The 22,648-nt window shown below is 47.0% G+C and overlaps 1 long non-coding RNA gene across 1 annotated transcript in view; it reads left to right on the plus strand.

The window, feature by feature from the left end:
* Gm34554 overlaps positions 1-22,648 on the plus strand; it is a 25,578-nt gene continuing 2,930 nt past the window's right edge. The window contains exons 1-2 of the long non-coding RNA XR_381936.1: positions 1-93; positions 20,509-20,692. This is a non-coding gene — a long non-coding RNA (predicted gene, 34554). The remainder of the gene's footprint in view (positions 94-20,508; positions 20,693-22,648) is intronic.

The following is a 22,648-nucleotide window of genomic DNA, read 5'->3' on the forward strand; positions in this document are numbered from 1 at the left end:
CCCAAGGAGGTTAAGATCCTCCCTTCAGGAGTGAAGGACTCTGGAGTTCAGGGAGTTTACATCCCGCCCAGCTCACCTCAAGCTACACAGCAGGTAGGGCCCGGTCTCCCTTCCTTCCTGGAGTTCCTGCTCTTCCTAGCTGTGCTCCTGAGACCTCATTTCCCTAGGACAAGATGGGGAAGCCGTGTTCACAGCAAGCTCATACCACCCATTCCGCCCCTCTCCACCCCTAGACCTGGAGCAGGTCCGAGGCCTCAAACCTGCAGAAGGCCTCCTCGGGAGCGGAGAGCTCAGCAAACCTGTGATTAATTTTCCAGGCCTCATTAGTTCCCGAATCTCACCCTCTCATTATGAGGCGGTGAGGCAGTGGGTGGTGCGCAGTGGGGCTGCATGCCTGCCTGGCGCAGAGAGTGGCTACCAGAAGGCCTGGTGCTGGTAATTGCCTTTGCCCAGCCTCGGATGGGCTCATTAGAGGTAATGAAATCAACAAGTCCAGGGCAAGAGAATTGCAGGTCCCTCAGGGGACCAATGTACAGGCAGACATTCCGCCTTCAGAGGAAAGTGTCCCAGGAAGCCAGGGCTGTGGAGAGTCATGTGGGCCTGGGGCCCAGGGTCTCTGCCCATTCAGGGGCACAGGTAAAGGCAGGCCCTGGTCAAGCTCTGGGGATGCATGGTACAGTTTGGGGCTTGGTTCCAGATCCTTCTCTTTAGGATCCCTGTCAGTTCTCCTTGATAGGAAGGATAGCTGGATACTCCTTCCTGTTCCCGGTACTTCTGCCCAGAAGTCTGTGCAGGTTGTCCCCACCCGCCGGCCCTGCTGTTGTTTCCAGGATGGGCAGGGCTAGCTTTCTTCCCTGGCCTCAGTTTCCAGTCTTTGCCCTTCCCTAGTTCTCCATCTGTACAGAGTCTTATAGAACAAATATGGCTTCCCAACATGTTGAGGTCCCCAGTGGTAAGCTGTACTTCCAGTCTCCCAACCCCAGGTCTAGCCTTGGCCTCTGGTCACATGACTTTCCTCTTGCCCCCTTTCACCTATCTTAGCTCAGCTGTCCCTGTGCCTGCAGTTTTCTTAGCTCCATGGTGAAGAAGACATTAGAACCACTGCCCCAGTTCTCCATTCCCAATCAGCCACCCACAGTGTGTCACCCACCAAACCTTTCTTCGTGGTGCTACTTTGGCCACACTATCCTCTCTTCACCCAGGAACACAGATCATCTCTTCAGATCACTAATAAAACCTAGCCTAGGCCTTGTACACAGTAGGTGCATCATAAGAGCACACTGCTCTGAACTGACAGTGCCTTTTCTGTGCTGTCTCCCTGCATTTTGCTCTATGACTCCTGCCCAGAGCATCCCTCTCCTAAAGGGTTGCCATAGTCTCTGAGTTCTCCACACTTCAGCAGGAGGGAGAGGAGGTGCCAGTGCTGAGCCCCAGTGTCCTGCTGCCCCCAGCCCTGTAACACATATGGCCTTGGAGAAGCAAGCTGTGAGCTGTCCACGTCTTGGTCCCTGCCTCAGCCCACCACTAGGATCCTCCTAGGAGCGTGGATAGGTTGGAGTCATTGCTTCCTGTTTTGGTGTGTGACTAGTTCTCTCCTGCTGTCACAAGTTGTCACATACAATGCCTATGACTCTACAGATGTATCACCTCACAGTGTGGGGGATGATGACTAAACCACCTTTTACTGGCTCATATTGAGAAATCAAGGGCTTTGTTCATTCTGAACACTCAGAGGAGAATCTTTCTGATTTATCTTGGCCTCTTGAGGCCACTCATTCCTTGACTTCCGGTTCCACCCCATCCTCAAAACCAGTGGTGACCTGGCAAGTCCTCTTCTGGCATGGATCTGACCCTGATCCTGACCACTTCCTTCATATTCTGAGGATCCACAGAGTTACATGGAGCCAACATACAACCCAGGCTTCATCTAAAAGACCCCGAACTAGACCTCTGCCATGGAAGGTCCTGTGCCTTGTGGAATTGTGTGCACCAAGTTTTGAGAGTTGAGCCCTGAACACAGGACCACAACCTAGACTCCCTGGGCACTGTCTCAAGAATCCTGGAGCCTCTGCGGAATTTGAATAAGACATCCTAGGGGCATGCAAGGGAGCCCTTGCTAGGATATGGGTCTTTCCCAAGTCCTAGAAGCCAGGAGAAGCCTCCAAGAAAAAAGGGGAGCCCAGAGGATAGAGACGAGCCAGGGCCAGAATCTGGTGTGTGTACTGGTCAGTGCCCTGGGCTGAGTTGAGACAGCCCAGCTGATCCCAGCAGTGGAGGTGGGCACTTGCTGAACCCTGGGTTGGCCGGATGGACCGCTCATGCTCCTTAGATCACGCACTGGTCTGGTGCAAGATGACTGAGCTAATTGAGTCTGTGATACTGGATGATGTTCACAGACCTATGCAGTGATGTGGCCATGCTCAGTGCTCCCAGCACGGACACCGTGGGCCACTGTCTCTTCTCCAGTGCTCTCAGCAGATACTGTGTTTTAAGACATACTCTTGGAGGTTCTTAGGGTCTGTGAGCCTCCTCCCTTCCTCTACCGTTTTGTTTTTGGTCAATATAAGACCAAGCAAGGCCAGCCCTGTCCAGAGATGAGCAGGTATTGTGTGTCCTGGAGCAAAGGGGACAAGAGTTTCCAGTTCCTGCCTTGAAGGTGACCACAGAGGACAAGAAATAAGGACATGATGTGCATTCCATGTCCTGTGTGCACCTTGTGACTTCAGATGGGTGCCGGCCAAGGGAACAATCTTTACATTCCAGTCCTTAGGCAGGAGGACACAGGCACCTGAGGTACTCTCTTTAGCATCTAAATGCCACAGGCTAATGGTATGGAGTGCAATGGTTTGAATGTGAAATATCCCTCAAGATGACTAATGTGTTCAGGGCTTTGTCCATAGCTGGAGCTGCTGTTCTGGGAGATTCTGAAAACTTTGGACAGAAAGAGCCTATCTGGGGGAACAAACGTCAGGGGGAATGGGTCCTTCTGGGTATCTTTTCCCTGGTGACTCTCTCAATCACTCTCCCCCCCCCTCTCTCTCTCTCTCTGTGTGTCTCTGTCTCTCTCTCTCACACACACACCACATAAACACATATACACACACCCCGCACACAAATACACACACATACATGCATACCCTGCACCGTACAACACACACGTGTGTGCACACACATGCATGCTACACACCACACACACACAAGACACACATGCACAGCACAGCACACACACACACACACATAAGACACACATGCACAGCACACACACACACATAAACACACACATGCAAACCACACATACACACCACATAGGCACACATGCACATGGACATGCACACACACATATACATGCACACTCACACACGCACACATTCTCACCCATGCACCCCCATCACCATGCTGCTCTGTCCAGACATCTGGGGTCAAGCGAAGAGACTGGACAAACTGCCTGCAACTTAGATCTAAGTGGCAATGACTGCTTTGGGACAAGGGCTGACACATAGTTACCCTTTTAAAAATGAGGTTTGATAGGAGAAATGGCCTCAAGACCATTATGGAGTTTGAGGTGGGAGAATGTTAGAAAGGCATGGTACCCTGACCCTCACAGGGAAAGACACGTTTCCTTTTAACACCTAGATGGAATCCTAGCAGACATAGGTAACTTACAGGACTCAGAGCACACTGCTTGCTGCCAGCAGGCTAAACCCTACTCCAAGCTCCTCCATGTTGCATAAATGGTAGTTTTCTTGGCTGCACATTGCCCTAATGTACATCATTTTCCAAGCAGCGTGACTCCATTTTGAGGGAGCAGGATGACTGGCCACTGGATAGACCCAGAAACTGTGTCAACCATCAGGTACCCACCAGCATACCCAGCCTTATCCTGGGAGTAGAGAGGGAGCCAGCCTGTCTGATTATTAGGAAGACTTGAAAGTGTGGGGACACTTGGAAGATTAAGATCATATATGGCAAGCCAGGACTAAGAATTTGCCATCCATACCAGACTAAGAGGCAGGTGTTACCCTCTCACCTAAAGTCCATAAAGCAATGGCCAACTAACACCGAGACTGCCTGGTCCCACACCAACCTGTCATGTGCTGTGTGCTTGAGGGGGTGGGGACTCCCCCACTTGGCTTGGTCCTCCTTGGATGCCTGCCCAGCCACCTGTCGTCCCCCCCCACACACACACACTGGACCTGGTGGCTGTTTCCTGGCAGCATCGCAGATTCCCGGCTCCAGCAGCACCCTCCCACACTGCTCTGCCTTGTTAGTGTATCTATAGGGACTCTTTCTCCGCCACTTCTTAAGCTTCTTGAACCCAGCTGTAACTCTTTACCTTATAGACATTCTATGACCGGTATATACATGTGTAGGTATATGAATACGTACATATACTGTATGCTGTGTGGTGAGAGCTAATCTTTTTTTTTTTTTTTTTTGGTTGTTTTTGAGACAGGGTTTCTTTGTATAGCCCTGGCTGTCCTGGAACTCACTCTGTAGACCAGGCTGTCCTTGAACTCAGAAATCCACCTGCCTCTGCCTCCCAAGTGCTGGGATTAAAGGTGTTTGCCACCACTGCCCGGCAGTGAGAGCTAATCTTGGGAATTAAGACCTAAAGAAAGAAGTTACATTCACCTCAGCCAGCTTAGCAAGATAGGTGAGTTTTAGGAAAAATTGCTGTCCTTGGCACCACTTAACCTTATAAATTTATTGTTATTCTATATGTTCTGACACTGGAAAGATAGCAAGTTTGTTTATGTTTCCGGCGTGCTATGCCCGGAGCACTGATCTTGCAAAGGACCAGAGTTCAGTTCCCAGCGCTGTTAGAAATATGTTCAGGATTGCACAGACCACCAACCACTCCAGCGGAAGTGTCTGGGCGAGGCAAACCTTACTCGTCATGAGGACAGTGTGTCACAAGAGGGAGCACTCTGATGGGAAGCTGAACGTCATCGTCATTCGAATGCCTGTGACGACCATGTCCTTTCCACATTGGCTGGGATCCAACCTCACACACAGTCTTTCACGATTAGTTGGTTTTAAAAGAATTGGAAGAAAAAGGAAGAGAAAGGAGGAGGAAGAAGAAGAAGAAGAAGAAGAAGAAGAAGAAGAAGAAGAAGAAGAAGAAGAAGAAGAAAAAGGAGGAGGAGGAGGAAGAGGAAGAGGAGGAAGAGGAGGAGGAGGGAGAGGAGGAGGAGGAGGAGGAGGAGGAGGAGGAGAAGAAGAAGAAGAAGAAGAAGAAGAAGAAGAAGAAGAAGAAGAAGAAGAAGAAGAAGAAAGAGAGAAGAGGAAAAGGGAGGAGGAGAGAGAAAGGAGGAGGGGAGAGGAGGGAGGAAGGAGGAGGGAGGAGGAGGGAAGAAGAAAAGATCAGCCACTTTAGTCACTTAAGAATACAGCAGTGATTTTGTGTAAACAGAAGTTTTACCAGGTTTTGTGAAGATATTAAAACATTTATGTGAGTCTTACAAGATGAAAAATAATAAAGATTTAAATTATTTCTCATAGGCACGAGCTTTTCAGTGTCTCATAGAAAAGAGTACTTAGTGTTTCTTATGACACCTGTGTGGCTGGCTCACCACCACCTGTAACTCCAGCTCCAGGGAATCAGTCACGCTCTTCTGAACTCTGGGGGCTCCTGTACGCATGTGCACTCACCCCCCCCCCCCATGCAGGCATAATTGTTTTAAACATACAAGGAAATCTCTTTTTATTAAGAGATGGGGTAAAGAAAAGGCAAAAAAAAAAAAAAAAAAAAAAAAAAAAAAGGCAAACGTCACGGACAGGATAATGGGGCAGATAGAGGAAAGAGCAGAAGGTCCCTCAGAGAAATCCCAGGAAGGAAGGGAAAAATGTCATTTATTTATGAGTGTCTTAGTCACTGATCTATTGCTGTGAAGAGACACCATGACCAAGGCAGTTTATAAGAGCAGCATTTGATTGAGGCTTCCTGACAGTTTCAGAGTGTGAATCCATGATCATCCCGGTGGGAAGCAGACAGTCGTGGCGCTCGAGCCATGCCTGAGAACTTTGTGTCCTGATTCTCAGGCAGGAGGTGAAGAGAAAATCTCACTCACCTGGCCTGACACCGGCTTTTGAAACCTTAAAGCCCACCCCCAGGGACATACTTTCTCCAACAAGGACACACCTCCTAATCTCCCAACCCTACACAGGACACCAACAGGAACTAAACATTCAGGGACTGACCCTGCGAGGGCTAGTCTCATTCAGAACACCGCAATAAGTTTGGGGGGAGCTAGTGGGAAGTTTAGTTCAGCATGGCATACATGACGAAGAGCACAGAGGAACCAAGCACTGGTTAGGATTATAAACTAAGGGCTGCTGTTAGACCCCAGAACAAGGCTTCTTAAAGCTCTGTCTCAAGAAGAGAAGCTAGAGGGGTGTGCATGGCCCCATTTCTTCAGCCTGTGTGGTTTATCTTCTTATAGTGGCCAGTGTCTTTTTTTCAGATATATTTTATTCATTTATACATTTGTGTGTGTGTGTGTGTGTGTGTGTGTGTGTGTGTGTATACCATGTGTGTGCAGGTACCCCATCTAGGCCAGAGAAGAACACTGGAGCCTCCAAGGGAAGGGAGTTGCAGGTGTTTGTGAGGCTCCTGGGGTGGGTTTTGGGAGATGAACTCAGGTCCTCTGCAAGAGCCCCAAGCATCCTTCACCACTGCGCCATCTCCACAGCCACTGCGAGCAACGTCTTTAAGGGATAGGCCACGCTCTAACAAAAACCAGGAGCAGAAATGAGCCCTTGATCCCTTTAGCTGTTTCTGGCCTATATTTGATCGCAGCCTCTATCAAAATGACACCTCTTCGCAAACATTCTATTTCCTGCTAATGTCTGAGCTCATGTCTAAGCCCTTACTACTTCAGTGTTGAGAGAGCTGCTGGTAGGCACCTGGCCCTACCACTCCCTGCACCATGCTTCACCACAGAGGACATACATTCGTCCCACTATCCACGTCTACCCAGATGGTTGGCTGCGTGGTGCTGCTGTCTGTTCCCTCTCAACATGGTTACCTAACTATAATTTCGGACAGATTACTTTGGCCCAGTAGCCATGGCAACCAACTAACCGGAACAATACAGAAGTAGTTAGGTCTGTGTTAATGATGTGGAAGCCATCGACAGGACCTAGAGGAAAGAGGAAAGGGAAGCTCACAAGTAAAGCTCACAAGTAAAAGCTGCCTCACCTACGATGGCAGCTTTTACTTCTCCTAGGCTGTCATCCGTGATAGAGTGGGACTTTGTGGTGATTATGGGGGTCACCCATGCTCTTTAAGTAACCCAAACAGACTCACTGGTTCCCAAGCTGAACCTCGGTGGAATGGTTTGTCATTGGTGTCCCTATCTGGGTTGAGTAGATGTTTGTTCATGTCTCCCCAGGAAAAGTTTACGCAACAAGTACCAAGTATGTGGGCTGCCTTCAGTCATCTGCAGAGTTCCTGCTCTGTTAGACTATGGGCAAGTGTCTTAGCCCCTGCCTCCTGAGCCTCAACTTCCTCATCTGTATAATGGGGTCAGATACATCTGCCCACCAGAGCCTTTACAGGGACTGACTGGATGAGGCAGACAGAAGACGGTTGCCATATAGCGGGAATGTGGCATATGATAGCTGTCACCTGCCTAAAGCTGGTCATCCACATATATCCAGTAACACTCACTTTGGTACCATAGCGCCCCAAAGACTGTTGGAAAGGACTTAAGGAGGAAAGAGATTCTGGTTCGAAACTTCAGAGTGCATGGCAGAGTGCCTTAGTCAGGGCAGCGGAAGTGTGGGGCACAGGCAACAGAAAGATGGGATAGAAGGGAAAAAACATAGCCTTCAAGAACTAGCCCCTAATGACAAATGCCCACCAACTAAGCCCCACCTCCTAGGGCTCCCAGTCTCCCAAAATAAGTCCCTTATTTGGGAAACCTAAAACCGCTACAGTACATGGGTGGTTTCAGCCCTCCCGCATGGTTGTCCCCACTTTCTCAGTCTCCACTAAGATTTTCCATTCCACCTGGCTTTGTTTGTTTGTTTGTTTGGTTTTGGTTTTTCGAGACAGGGTTTCTCTGTATAGCCCTGGCTGTCCTGGAACTCACTCTGTAGACCAGGCTGGCCTCGAACTCAGAAATCCGCCTGCCTCTGCCTCCCAAGTGCTGGGATTAAAGGCATGTGCCACCATGCCCGCCTTCCACCTGTTTTTTATCGATAAACATTTCTCATTGTATAAGTTTATCTTTTAGAAGCATATATATCAGCGGCTCCTTATATCACAGCAGTGTGTAATTCTCATTGCGGTCTGGCTCCCAAGCCTTTCTTTGCCTCCTCTTTGCTGTCAGTTACTCATTCCCACCTCCTGTCAGCCAGATTCTTCATTCTTTTCTCTGTGAAACGTCCTTCCCTGCACACTTGGAGCTAGTGGCTTTGTTCAGTGCCTTTGCCCTCCCTCAGCATCCCCAAGATCAGTCTGTGCTTCTGCCTAAGTCAGAGAACCACAGTCATTCCTTTTTAACGGTTGAGTAATATTCCATCCTGTGGCCATTCTGTTTTCTTCATTGAGGGACACTTGGGCTGTTCTATCTTTTGATTACTGTGCATTCACAGTAGCTCTGCTAAGAACATCATCACTCGAGTTTTAGGGTGAATGTGCTCCTGGAATTGAGTGTATTTCTATGAAATTATTGATTGCTGTGCCAACTCTATGTCCAAATCTTTGCAGATCATGGTCAGGCTACTTTCAAATTAAAAAAACAAAAAACAAAAACCCCAACCACGCTGTGCCTTTAAAAGTTTATTATGCTTATCTATGTATTTATATGAGGTGGGGTGTGTATGCCACAGAGCATGTGTGGAGGTCAGAGGACAACATGCCAGAGTTGCTTCTCTCCTTCCACCATGTTCATGATGGGAATCGAACTCAGGCCCTCAAGTTTGGCAGCAAGCACTTATACACATTAAGCTATCTTGCTGACCCAAAGCTGCACCTTTTAATTTTCTTAGCAGTCTTCCATTGGGATTCTAATGTCTCCACATGCTCACCCAAACTAGCTGTTTCATGCAGTTATTTTTCTGCCTTGCATTTATGGCAGCCCTAGAGGGCAAGAAATGGGGAACCCCCACTGAGCTGTGATTTGCACTTCCTTAAGCATGCGCATGACAGAATGCCTTTCCATGCACACTGCCTGGCTATGTGAAATAGCCTATGTGGACTTCTATTTGCACTCTTTTTAAATGAGTTACCTTTGTGTGTGTGTGTGTGTGTGTGTGTGTGTGTGTGTGTGTGTGTGGTATAGTATGAGTATGCACATGAGCATGTATGTGATCCACATTACATTTGGAGACTTGATCTTACTCTGAACCCGAGGCTCACCCATTGGCCAAACTGACTTAAGGAATCCCTCTGTCTTAGCCTCCCTACCAGCAATAAATTTGCAAGTGTGTGTGTGTGTTGTATATGTATGTGTGTGGGGTGTGTGTGTCTGTGTGTTGTATATGTATGTGTGTGGGGGGTGTGTGTCTGTGTGTGTGTCTGTGTGTTGTATATGTATGTGTGTGAGGTGTGTGTGTGTGTGTGTGTGTGTGTGTTGTATATGTATGTGTGTGTTATATATGTATGTGTGGTGTGTGTGTGTGTGTGTGTGTTGTATATGTATGTGTGTGGGGTATGTGTGTGTGTGTGTGTATGTGTATTCACACACACCTTTCATGTGGGTGCTGGGGATCTGAATCCAAGTCCTCATGCTTAGATGACTGGCTCTGGCCCTTCAACAAATGAGACATCTTGTTATAACTCCAGTTATTATTGTCATCACGGTCATTGTCTATTTCTTCTTCTTCTTCTTCTTCTTCTTCTTCTTCTTCTTCTTCTTCTTCTTCTTCTTCTTCCTCTTCTTTCTCTTCTTTCTCTTCTTTCTCTTCTTTCTCCTCTTCCTCCTCTCCTTCTCCTTCTCTCCTCCTCCTCTTCTCTACCACTACTTCCTTTTAAATCAACTTCTTAAGATAGGATCGGCATTCCAAAGCTGTGTACCACACAGCATGTAGTATCCATAACTTGATGAGCTTGGAGAATTATGCACCCAAGAAAGTTTCACCACAGTCTACATATAGTAAGGATGTTCTTCACCCCTGCAAGTTTCCCCTGTCCTTATTACTGTTTGTGTGGACATGTGTGATATAAATACTCTCGAGCGCGCCCCCAACTCGCCAGCAAGAACGACGCCACAGCAGGATCCTTCTGCACACGTTTATTCAGTCCTGTTTCTTCTTTCTCTATATCTCCCTTGTTTATATCTCCCTTGTTTATATCTCCCTTGTTTTTATATCTCTCTTGTTTTTATATCTCCCTTGTTTATATATCGCCCTTGTTTTTATATCTCCCCCTTGTTTTTATATCTCCCCCTTGTTTTTATATCTCCCCCGAACCCTGGGCCTCTCACTCTTTTATACTCTCAGTTCCCATCCACGCACAGCAGGCCACGCCACCTCACCAGGCACGCAGCTTCAGCTAATCAGGGCAGCAGGGGCAAATCTCCACCAAATTGGATTCACCTGTATCCTGGTACACCTGCGCAGCACTCAAGATGTTTGTGTCTTATATGAGGAAGTCAGGTGCAAGTCATATGACTTAGCTGCAGTCCCTGGCGCCTTTGGGACTGCCGCCACACCCGCTCCCCACAATTCCCCCTTTTTTCTTTTTTGGCAGAGAGAATGTCTGTAGATAGCCCCCCGCAGCCATGCCCCTTACCCGTCCTTGGGTGACAAACAGCATTGGTTTGATCCCTGTCTTAGGTTGGTGACATGCCCAGGGAGTCTTATCACTGACTACCTCTCAATCATGCCAAGCCACTCCTGGGGAGATTGTGTTTTGCTTGTGGCAGGTGCATCAAAAGGCCAGGATGTTGATTAATCTATGGCCAAATCTTAATTGCTGCAAGCAAGCCTCATGGGTGAAGGTAGAGGTCTGATCCCCAGTGTGCAAGCATAGGGGCCCTACACAAAACCATCTCTTAGGCTCATCACCCAGAGAGGTCTTGGCCAGCTCCCGTGTCGTTTTTCCTGGGGGAAGGGAACTAGGACACTGAACCTTCATGCAATCAGACGTGCCTTCCACAGGATGCCAACAGCAAGCTATCCTCTGTGCAGTGCTTAGCCTCGCACCCCACGGCATAACGCAGCATAATTTCTTTTAGAGCGGCAAACCGAATCTGAGGAGATTGTCCTGCCTCCACTGCAGCAAAAGCCTACGCTACCATGGCGAAAGTGCGGGCCGCACACTCTGCACCTAACACATGTGCCAAACACACACACTATTACAAGCATACATCCCAGGGCTCTCATCCCCGCTCATCTTCCCTGAAGCAAGGGATAGATGGCCAGCGGGGCTATCTCTTTAAGGGGAATTCAGGGATCAAAAAGCGTGGAAAAATTTGAACGTCATGTCGAGCTGGTATCGGCTTCTGGAATACCGAAAGGATCTCCCATCTCTGCTCCATCGTTTGTGCTTGTGGGAATATCCACCACATCCACAGGGGCAACTGGATCAGGAGCCTCATTCTTGTAGCGTCTCACCAATCTCTCCGGCACCCAAAGAGGTTCTGTCTGGTCCTGTGGGAACACACAAACAGACCCTCTCGCCCACGTCAACACCTGATCTGGTCGATCCCAGGGGGGATGGACACAATACCTCGTGGTGATGAGACCATAACCTCAATCACCTGTGTGACCATCTGGGGAGTCAATACGCCAAATCTCCGTACAGAAGGTCCACCTATAGGTGGCTGCTGAGGAGGCATAGGGAGAGGACGCAGAAGCTAATTCGCCTTCCTCCTCCGCCTCGGCTCTTTTGTTTCGTCCTTTCTGTTCACCTGATTTTACTGTGTCTTCTTTCTTTTTCCTTTTTCTTTTTAAGCCCTTCTCCTTTTCCGACATACTTTCCTGTTGCTCTGTAAGGATTTTCTGACCTGTCTTGACTGCCTCTCGATTCAAATAGTAACAGAGTCCATATATCAGAACAAACAAGACCAAAACTATCAGACCTACCCACAAAGGGTCAATAGGAGAAAAAAGCATAACTACACAGCGAGGATCTATTGATCACTACACTGAGGTTATCATAGTTCCTTAACTTGTCCCCAAACCGGGAACCTTAACTTGTCCCAAAGCCGGGAACCTTTCGTTACCTTGTGCCTGCTTCCTGGCAACTTTATGCTTGCCTCTATTTTATCCGAGGTCCTTCCCAAACTCCTGGGTTACTTTGTGCCTACTTCCTGGCAACTTTATGCTCACCTCTATTTTATCCGAGGTCCTTCCCAAACTCCTGGGGTTGCAAGTTTCACTCACCGTGAACTTACCCTGCCGGCAACCACTAACTGCTGAAAGTTCTGAACTCGGTGGGGGAGTCGGTTCCCCGTACCAATTGTCGCGCCCGCTCTCGACCAGCAAGAACGACGTGACCACCAGTCCTTCTAACAGCAGTTTATTCCGTCCTCATCTTTCTTCTTTCTCTTCATCAGTACCGTTCCCCAGCTGAAGAGTTCTGAATCCACGCCGGATCCTTCTCAACAGTCTGTTTCACGGGAACCTTTATTAACCGCTCCTTCCCCGTGATGCAGTTCTGAATCCTCCCTGTAGCAGGGGGTCTTCGCTCATGCCTGAAGATGTTTCTTTTCCCGGGTTTCGGCACCAACTCTCGAGCGCGCCCCCAACTCGCCAGCAAGAACGACGCCACAGCAGGATCCTTCTGCACACGTTTATTCAGTCCTGTTTCTTCTTTCTCTATATCTCCCTTGTTTATATCTCCCTTGTTTATATCTCCCTTGTTTTTATATCTCTCTTGTTTTTATATCTCCCTTGTTTATATATCGCCCTTGTTTTTATATCTCCCCCTTGTTTTTATATCTCCCCCTTGTTTTTATATCTCCCCCGAACCCTGGGCCTCTCACTCTTTTATACTCTCAGTTCCCATCCACGCACAGCAGGCCACGCCACCTCACCAGGCACGCAGCTTCAGCTAATCAGGGCAGCAGGGGCAAATCTCCACCAAATTGGATTCACCTGTATCCTGGTACACCTGCGCAGCACTCAAGATGTTTGTGTCTTATATGAGGAAGTCAGGTGCAAGTCATATGACTTAGCTGCAGTCCCTGGCGCCTTTGGGACTGCCGCCACACCCGCTCCCCACAAAATACAACATAAACCACTGTCTTAGCATGAATGGCAGGCACTGTTTTCTAGAACAGACTCATCTTGCTGTGCTTTGCCATCTGACTGATGTTTTCTGTGCTTCCCTGCACCTCACCCTTTATTTTATGGATGGCTTTGCAGGTGACTTAGGGCCACCGCCTAGACTGCACTAGGGATGCCCAAATGGCTGGAGATTGTTCTTATTATTCTCAGTGCTTCCTCAGGCTTCCCAGCATGCCCCTCTCCTGCTAGAAGGGAATTTCTGGTAGCTTGGCATGCAGGGAGGATGACTGGGAAGGGTATGTGTGTGTGTAGATCGGCAGTGGGTCAGTAGGCTAAATGACCACTGCTATCAAACTGGGCAGTAGCATCTAATTGGCCGGGAGCAGAAATAAAACAAAGTGGTCAACGTGGGTAAGCCTAGTGAGCAGGGTAGAGTGAAAGAAGGCAGATGCAGAACATAAAGATGACTCAACAGATAGAATTAAAGGCCGGAGAGGAGACTGATTTGAGAAACCAGTTCCCCGGTTACAGAGGTTGAGTTTGTCTCTTCTGAAGCTAGGCCAACCTTCTACTCATAGCCAGGACATCAGACTCTCCAGCCTTTGGCCTAGGCATGCCACTCCTCTGACCCCTGGGGTCTTGGGCCTTCAGCTCTACTTTCTTCTTTCTTGCCTGGATTCCTAGTGCTTTGATGGAAAGAAGGCAGGTGGGTGGGCGCCCTTGCCTGCTTCCAGATCTTAGAGGAAAAAGCTCCCGTTTCTCACTGTTGAACACAGCATTAGCAGAAAGATTTTCATACGTGGGGTTTACAGTGTTAAGCCCTTCCCACACCTCACATACTGAGAATTCTTGTCATAAAGGCTGTTGTGCTGTGTCCCGTTGAGACAATTATGTGACTCAGTCTCCATTCAGTTTGCATGCTTGTCCTGTTGACTGATTGGCAGATGGAACCATGTGAGCCACCCAGGGCAATCCTGCCTAGTCCTGGTGTGCAATCCCCTTAATGTCCTGTTGCACTCCGTCTGCTAAGACTTTACTGGGGACTTCTGCATGTGTGTTCATCAGGCATACTGACTGGCCTATAATTTGCCTTTCTTGTGTCTTAGTCAGGCTTTGGGGTCAGGGTGACACTGGTCTCCTAAAAATGACTTTGGAAGTGTCCCCTCATCTGCTTTTGAAAAGAGTCTAAATTCTACTTTAAATGTTGCTTGTAAGAAATTCACTTGAGACGGCTAGGCCCTGGGTTTTCTTTGTGCGTGTGTGTATGTGTGTGTGGGTGTGGGTGGGTGTGTGTTATTTACTAATTTAAGTTCCTACCTGTCATCATCCTCTTCGGGCTTTGTTTCCTCTTGATTCCGCTTTATCAGATTGTATAATCCTGGGAGTCCACTCGTGTTTATTAGCATAGGATCACCTCTAAGAACCCCGCATGCTCTTTGTCAGCGGCCTCAGTACCCGATATGGTGTCTTCCTCCCGTTCTCATTTCTGATTTCCTTCATCTGCCTCTTCTCTCCCCGCCTTTTTTTCTCTCAATCTAGCTAATAGTCTGGCAGCTTTCTGATGTCAGAAACCCAGCTTTTAGCATCCTTGCCTCCCTCTCCCTTTATTTCTGTGGTAATCTGTCATTTCCCGTTAGCACTGTATTTAGTTTGTCTCCTCATTCCTCCAGGTATGAAGTTAGGTTATTTGAGTGTGTTTCCCCCTTGAAACACATGCATCCATCACTGTAACCCCCTACCCTCATCACAGCTTTCTGCTGCAGCCTGTAGCTACTGTGATATTGTGTTTTCAGACAGTTTTCTAATTTCCATTTCAATTTTTTTTGGCCTCATTGTTATTCAAGAGTGTGCTGTTTAGCTTCAACGTATTTGTGATTGTTTTCATGTTCCTGTTGTCTCGGATTCTGCTTTCATTCCATTGTGGTTAGTAAAAAGAAAAAGAAAAAAAAACTTGGACCGCTTTCCACCATATTGGGTTTGTTCAGACTTCTTTGGTGACCCGGAATGTGATGTAATGTGGAGCATGTCCCACATGGCTGAGAAGAATGGGAACTCATATTGATGGAGGCTCTGGGCCTCTCTGCTAGGTCCATCCGGTCTATAACGTTAGCAGAGTCTGCTGTTTCTCTGTTGGTTTTCTGTCTGGACTCACTGGGGAGATGGAGAGATAAAGCCATGTCCAGGCTCTGCCCATTGCTCCCTTTGGATCACAGCTGTTCCCTGGATACATCCAGGTGACCTGACACCTCTGTTCTCATTCCATGGCTGATTCTGTGATAAAACACCCTGGCTATCTGAGACTGTGACACACACTGCCTCCACCTGTGTCAGGAGGGGAGCATTCTCATCTTAGCTGGAACTCCTAACTCTACCTGTGCTTGAAGACTTCCCTGGTTTGTTTCAGTTGTGTCTTGTAGTTTCCAGGGAACAAACCCTAAACTTCTCTGCTTAAATTCATTCATATATAGTGGTCCTATCACAAATGGAAATGTTTGCTGAATTTTCAGAAATGTTTGACATTGCTATATATAAAGGAAATTAATTTTTCTACTGATCTCTTACCCTGCCATCACCCTGTCATCTTGCTGAACTCATTTATTAGGTCTGTATGTGACAATTCATACATACACACGCAGAACATGCATGCATGCATGTAACTGGGATCTTTAACACATAGGACCAAGTAATATGTGAGGAGGAGTATGGCTGACTGCCTTTTACCTGTTTCTTGCTTAATTTCTGTGGCTGCTGTAAGGTCTGGGTAGAATAAGCATTCTGGCCTCCTTTGTGGCCTCAGCAGGAAGGCTTTTTCATCATGATATAAGCCATGGGTTTCTTATGGCAATTTATCAGCTTGAGAAATAGTCTTCTGTCTCAAGTCTGTTGAATGAAAGGTTATCAGAAAAGATTCCGAGCGAGTGTTTGACTGCATCCTGTTCCGTGTTGTGTCTCGGTGGGGACTGTGTGCTTAAGCCTTTATTCTATTAACAGGATGTATTACAGTGATCAACTTTTGGATTTCAAAACAAATTGCGTTCTGTGGATAAATCCCCCTTTGTCTTGGCAGATGAGCCTTTTGTACACTGTTGGATTGATTTACTGGTGTTTGCGGAGGACTTTAGCTACAATTGTATTCTGTCATGATGTCTTTGGTTTTGGTATCATGGTAACAGAGAAAATAAGTTGGAAGCTGTTCCCTTCGCCTTATCTTCTCCCACACCTCCTCTTCTTCTTCAGGAGATAGTGTGGCTGGGGGCATTAAACCTTCTCTAAGTAATTTTGTAGAAGTCACCAGAAAAGCTCTCTGGTTACTAAGAATCTTTTAGGAGCATCATATTGCTAAAATTATTAATACAAACAATATGGTCCTTTGTTTTTTATATAGGTTTATTCAGATTTTCTATTTCTTCTCTACCCAGTTTCAGTCAGTAGCTTCTGTCTTTCTAGCATCTCGCGAATTTCTTTTGGATTACTAAACTTTGGGTATGTAGAGATTTATTGCATTCTCCCATGTTTTTATAGGGTTTCTCCAAAGATCTATTTTAAGTGTGTGTGTGCATGTGTATGCATGTGTGCAAAGCCAGAATAGAGCCTCTTCACATGCATGTGCATGCACACATATGCATTTCCAAACACATGCAAATATGCATGTCCGTAAACACACACAACAAACAAACAAACAAACAAACAATGTCTTCAGAAATACGTCAGAACTTTTCAAAGTTCCTATGGGTGTGTGATTCCCCAGTGTTTCCTTTAAGCACTTGGCTATCTTTTTGTTTGTTATCAACTCTTTAGGTATGTTGTGAAGCTAAATGTGGCTACAAACATTTTCAAGAAATGTCCCAGGAAAAATGCTGTTTTTGAACCAAGAGAGCCTTAGGTTGAGCCACAAAATGGCTGCTATGCAAGTGGGGTCTTCTGAAAAGATCGATGCCATGAGTGGGTTCTTCCATAATGAGGGCTTGAAGAGGCTCCACCCTTACCTTCCAGGCAACCCCAGCCGGCTGCCATTCACCATGAACATGGGGAGGGTGGTTTTCAAGGATACCACAGAGTGGGACAGAGGGACGTGGGAATAAAATAAGTTAAAATACTGCAAACTCTCACCCTCACCTCTATCTGAGGCACTATCAACAACTGTTGGCAACCAGGGAAGGGAGAATCCTTTTCCTCCGGGACATGGTCCTGGAGACAATGGCACCCATGCCCTAGGCCTATGTGCGTGTACACATAGCAACACTAAACAGATTTAGTGGATGTGTGTGTGTGTGTGTGTGCTTGTAAGAGAGAGAGAGAGAGAGAGAGAGTCAGAGGAGAAAGTGGCAGACAGATGGGGAGAAACTGAAAGGGAGAGAATGAGTATGGGTTTGATTAAAAATTATATACATGAATGATACATGGTTTTTTTTTTAGTTTGTTATCAAGAATCAGTCATTTTCTTGAGTAAAATCTTCTAGAGCAGATAACAAACTTTTAGCCAATTTCTAGAAATCTAAAGCTGCTGACACTGCTAGTTTTTGAAGGGTGTGATATATATTGTGTGTATTGTGTGTCCATGTATGTACAGGTACACACACACCACACACACACATATGTGGAGGCCAGAGGTGGACAACAGATGTCTGTCCCAATCACTCTCCACTTTATTCTTTGAGACCGTGTCTCATACTGAAGCTGGAGCTCGCGGACTCAGCTACACTGTCTGGCCTGCTGACACCCAGGATTCTCTTGTCTCTACCTCCTCAGCATTTCAGGTCACACCACCAAGACTAGCTTTTGTGTGGGTGCCGGGAATCTAAACCCAGATCCTTGTACTACAAGACAAGCAGTTTACCAAAGAGTGGACCCTGCCCTGGTAATTGGTCTCAGTGTTCTTGTAGAGAAGTCTGACAGGTCCTTGCTTTGCCAGCTCTGACAAGACATTACCATGCTGCCTCTGACAAGCTCCTTCGTCCTTTCAAGAGGAGACCCTGGGCAGGCCCGAGGCACAGCCCACTGGATGACCTGAGGCAACTTCATAGATCCCTGTCGGTTTCTTTTTCGACAACAGTAAAAAGAGATGTTCCACAGAGATGGTCTCCAAGGGCTTTCTGGCCTCAAATACCCTGGCTCTGTGCCTTGCCTAGAGGCATCTGGAAAACAGCAAATCTTTGTGTTCTCAGCATCCCCTAAAGCAACAACTTTCAAACTTCTTTCCCACAGTCCAGGTAGAAATAAGAAAACACACTGAGGAACCTAGGTTGACACATGTATTCAAATGTACTACATACAGGCTGAGGATTCTAAGCCCCAGCTGCAGCGGGGCACACTCTGGTCCTTCCAGCCTGTTCTATAACCCTTCCCATACCCCACTCTGCACCCCTGTAAGTAAGAAGGAGGCTTGGCAGTTCAGAGCACAACATGAGCTGTTCTTATAGAGGACCTGGGTTCAACTTACAGTTGTCTGGAACTCCAGTTCCAGGAGAGCTAACGCCCTCTTTTGGCCTCTCAGGCACTGCATGCGTGAGGTACACAGATATACCCACAGGAAAAACACCCACACACATAATGAAATAATTTAAGGCCGGGCAGTGGTGGCGCAGGCCTTTAATGCCAGCACTTGGAAGGCAGAGGCAGGCAGATTTCTGAATTCGAGGCTAGCCTGGTCTACAGAGTGAGTTCCAGGACAGCCAGGGCTACACAGAAAAACCCTGTCTCGAAAAACAAAACAAAAGACAGATAAAAATAATTTAAAATAAAACAAAACGTCAATAAGTTGCTTGCTGCTCATAGGCCACTAAAACAGCTCACGAACCCATTGAGCATCATTGTCTTCAGTTTCTACGACTGAAGACCCACAGAGAGGAGATGGGCACACAGAAGCCTGAAGTCACGCTGAGGCTCAGAGTGCCTGGTCATTATTGGGGGTAATGCTGGTTCAGGGGCCTAGAAAGAATAAATACTGGAACATTAGGAACATGGCTTCCTGGTGTCCCCTTGGGTTCTGAGCAGGGGCCCCTATCAGAACAAATAAAAAGACTCTTTCATATGGGTGTTTTCTGACAGGCAAGTCTTTCTTGATATGAACAGGACTGTGCCCGTCCCTTAAGTTTGAGCATTTAGATCCTAACAGATAATATGAAGGTTTTAGAAGACCAGAGTGTTAGGGAGTGATTGGACCATGAGGGTGGAGCCATCTTATGGGGCGGGGTGGGAGTGGGGGTGCCCTCGTAAGGAAACCTATAGGTCTCTCTATCTCTTTACCTACCCTCTTCTGGCACAGGCTTCATAGAATTCACAAGTGAAGCCACTATCTTGACTTCCTGGTCTTTCCCTTGGGAGAAGCATATTGTTATTATTGCCAATGATGTATTATCTTTAAAAATTATCGCTGCGTGTGCGTGTGCGTGTGTGTGTGCTTGTGCGTGCGTGCGTGCGTGCGTGCGTGCGTGCGTGCGTGTGTGTGTGTGTGTGTGTGTGTGTGTGTGTGCATAAGTACTGCTGTACACTTGTAAAGGTTAGAGGATAACATCATGGAGTTGGTCCTCTCCTTACACCTTTATGTGGTTTCTGACCCAAGCTGTGCAGCAAGCATCTTTACCTTCTGGGCCATCTTGCCAACTTATTATTGTTTATAGGTCTATTCAGGCTTTCTCTTTCTTCTCCTGTCAGTTTCAGTAGTGTATGTCTTTCTAGCATGGTTACCCACAGTGAAGAATCACACCACTGACACCTTGATGTTTAACTTTCCAGCCTCCAGACCCATGGGGATTTCTGTTGTCTGGGACAACCTTTCTAATGGCGTTTTGTTACAACAGCTCAAGTTGCCAGGTACACCTGCCCGGTCTTAGGTCTCCAGAAACACCCGGCCACCTGAAATACACACTAAAGTGTCCCTTGAACCATTCATCAAAGCTACCACTATGTGATGGCTACAGGAGAAGACACATGGTAAAGAAGGCTTCCCCTGGTCCCCAGATGGCACCTGTGGGAAACACTTCTTTTTATTAATAAACTCTTTCTTTCTCTGTCACATGCCTGCAAATGTCAGCACATCTTGAGGCAGAATGGATGTTATTATGGAGAGTCCATCATTGTCCTCCCTGCCCCACGGCACAGACAGGGAGCCTATCATGGTGGTTGAACTATCCTGGTTGTCACTCAGGGATAATCAGTGTTTCCCTACTTTCAGATCAACATTTCTTGGACTACAACTGCAACCCAAGGAAAGTTATTACAAAAACATCCCAGTAATTGCTTCAGTTTCTTGACACTTGGAAATCACAGCATTCTCTGTCTCTCTCTCTCTCTCTTTTCTTTTAATTTCTTTTTAATTGACAACAGCAGACCTCAGTTGAAGGCTCCATGATCTCAATGGAAATGTAGCTTTCCAAGACGAAATGAAATCTATGAAACGCCACCAGCGGCAGTCACAGCTGGCTCCATCTTACGTACTAGCAGCCCACACGCACCCAGAGACATCTGGAAGACGTCACATCTACCTAACATGTGGGCCCTCTAATTAAAGGTAGGAGGGGGCTGTTAGTTGCTGCCTGTGAGGCAGTCACCAGATACAGATGAGGCAGGACAGGGGAGGATCCTGTCTGTGAAGGGCACCAGTGCAGGCAGGGATGACACTATATACTCTCCCAGGTCAAATTGATTGAAGAGTCCTTATTGCTTTAGCTCTAGGTCTCTACTAGGTGGCAGAGGTCAATACTTCCACAGTCTGAGGTCAGCCCTGCAACAGCAGCAAGGTCATTTGACCCCACTTTGACTTGACAAAATGGAGACTTAGTTTTGTTGGCATTAGTAGGAAGCTTAATAAAGAGAGCAGGGGGCAGCCTCACACCTGACCTCCCCACTCCCAGAGCTCCTCCTTAAAGATTTCATAGGTGTAGCCTGCAGTTTTATTAGGAACGGTTATAGGCCTCTTGACCCACAAACATCTGCATCACACCTTGGAAACAGCCCGAGAATGTGGTAGTTGTGTAGCTGGGTCTTCTCTAAGTGGGAAATGTCTTTTGCTGCATTGCTATAAATAGCTTGTAACATTCATCCAGAGATGACCACATTACCTTGTGATCTTTACTTGGGCATAAGTCCCCTCCCCTTCTCTCCTAGTGAAGAAGGGACTTCTGTGGACAGCTGTGACTGCCAGATGAAGTTTGGTGCCAGTCTTGTCTGCTCACACAGCTGCCGCCAAACCCATGGCCTTCAGAGTCATGAGTGAGAGGATGTACAAATTCAATACAGTGCTCTTCCTCCACAGAGATGATCGCCATAAAATCTTTTAGGTGCTACCTTGTTCTCAGAAGGCCTAGGAGAGGCACAAGAGTCCCACAAGCCCAACAGCACCTCCCAAACACAAGATGAATGCCGCCACCCCTTGTGTATACAGCCCATGCTTGGCTACACCACTTCTTTTAATGTCCATCTACCATCCTCCTAGCACCAAGTGGCTCAGAATTATCTCTTAATGAAATCTTTTTAAATACAGAGAAGAAACTGTATACATCCACCTTGCATGGTCCCAGTGCCTTTATTCTCATGTCAATGATCCATGCAGTGGTGAGGCTTCATTCTGTTCTGCTGGAAGTGCTTCTATTACCAATGTTTACTGATCACAGTATCTTTCAGCATTATGTGTCTAGAATTCCTCCCCCCACCCAGACCTGGTCTGGTCTCTGAGTTCAAGTTTGCTATGTAGCCAAAGATGTCCATGAACCCTGATCATCTTCTGTCTCCAGCTCCCAATAGTCCAACTGCAAGTGCGAGCCACCCAGATATTTTTGCTGGGTATAGAGATAATCAGTTTGAAAGGTAGTTTTGCTGGGTATAAAGTCAGTCATTACTTTTCTGCCTGTACTTAATTAAGGTGATTACCCAGCATCCTTCTCACTCAGCACTGTTGGTAAGATCTATGTACTCCACTCCTCTGATGTAGTGACTGATTTTTCTCTGGCTACTTCTAAATCCTTTTCACCATTACTGATTTTATCCAGTTCATCTAGGGTATCCCCCATGTGCTCTTCTTCATGTTTCACATGCCTGGGTTCACTGCCCTTCTTAGACCTCACTGGTTAGAGTTTTCACCACATTTGTAAGTTTCTACTGACATTTTTCCTGATATATTTCCCATCTCCTTGTCTTCCATACTACTTCACATAGACACTGGGCCTTTGGAAGTTATCTTGATGTTCTGTATTCTTCTCTCCTCTATAATGTTGCATTTAAAATCATTTCTATTACCGCATCTTCAAGTCGATTACTCTTCCCCTCTGAGCACTTAATCCTCTGCTAATTTCATGAGATTTTTTTTTTTTTGCTCTCAGATGCTGTTTCTCACCTCTTTACATAGGGCTCACATCTCCTTTTATTGCCTTTGCCTGTGTTTCTTTTTGCTTCCTGAACACAGAGGACAGAGTTATAAAATTGTTTTTGGATCCTACCCGCTGATTCCATCTCCTATGGTATTTCAGAG

This window comes from Mus musculus, chromosome 12 (genome assembly GCF_000001635.26).
Source record: "Mus musculus strain C57BL/6J chromosome 12, GRCm38.p6 C57BL/6J".
Classification (NCBI taxonomy): Eukaryota; Metazoa; Chordata; class Mammalia; order Rodentia; family Muridae; genus Mus; species Mus musculus.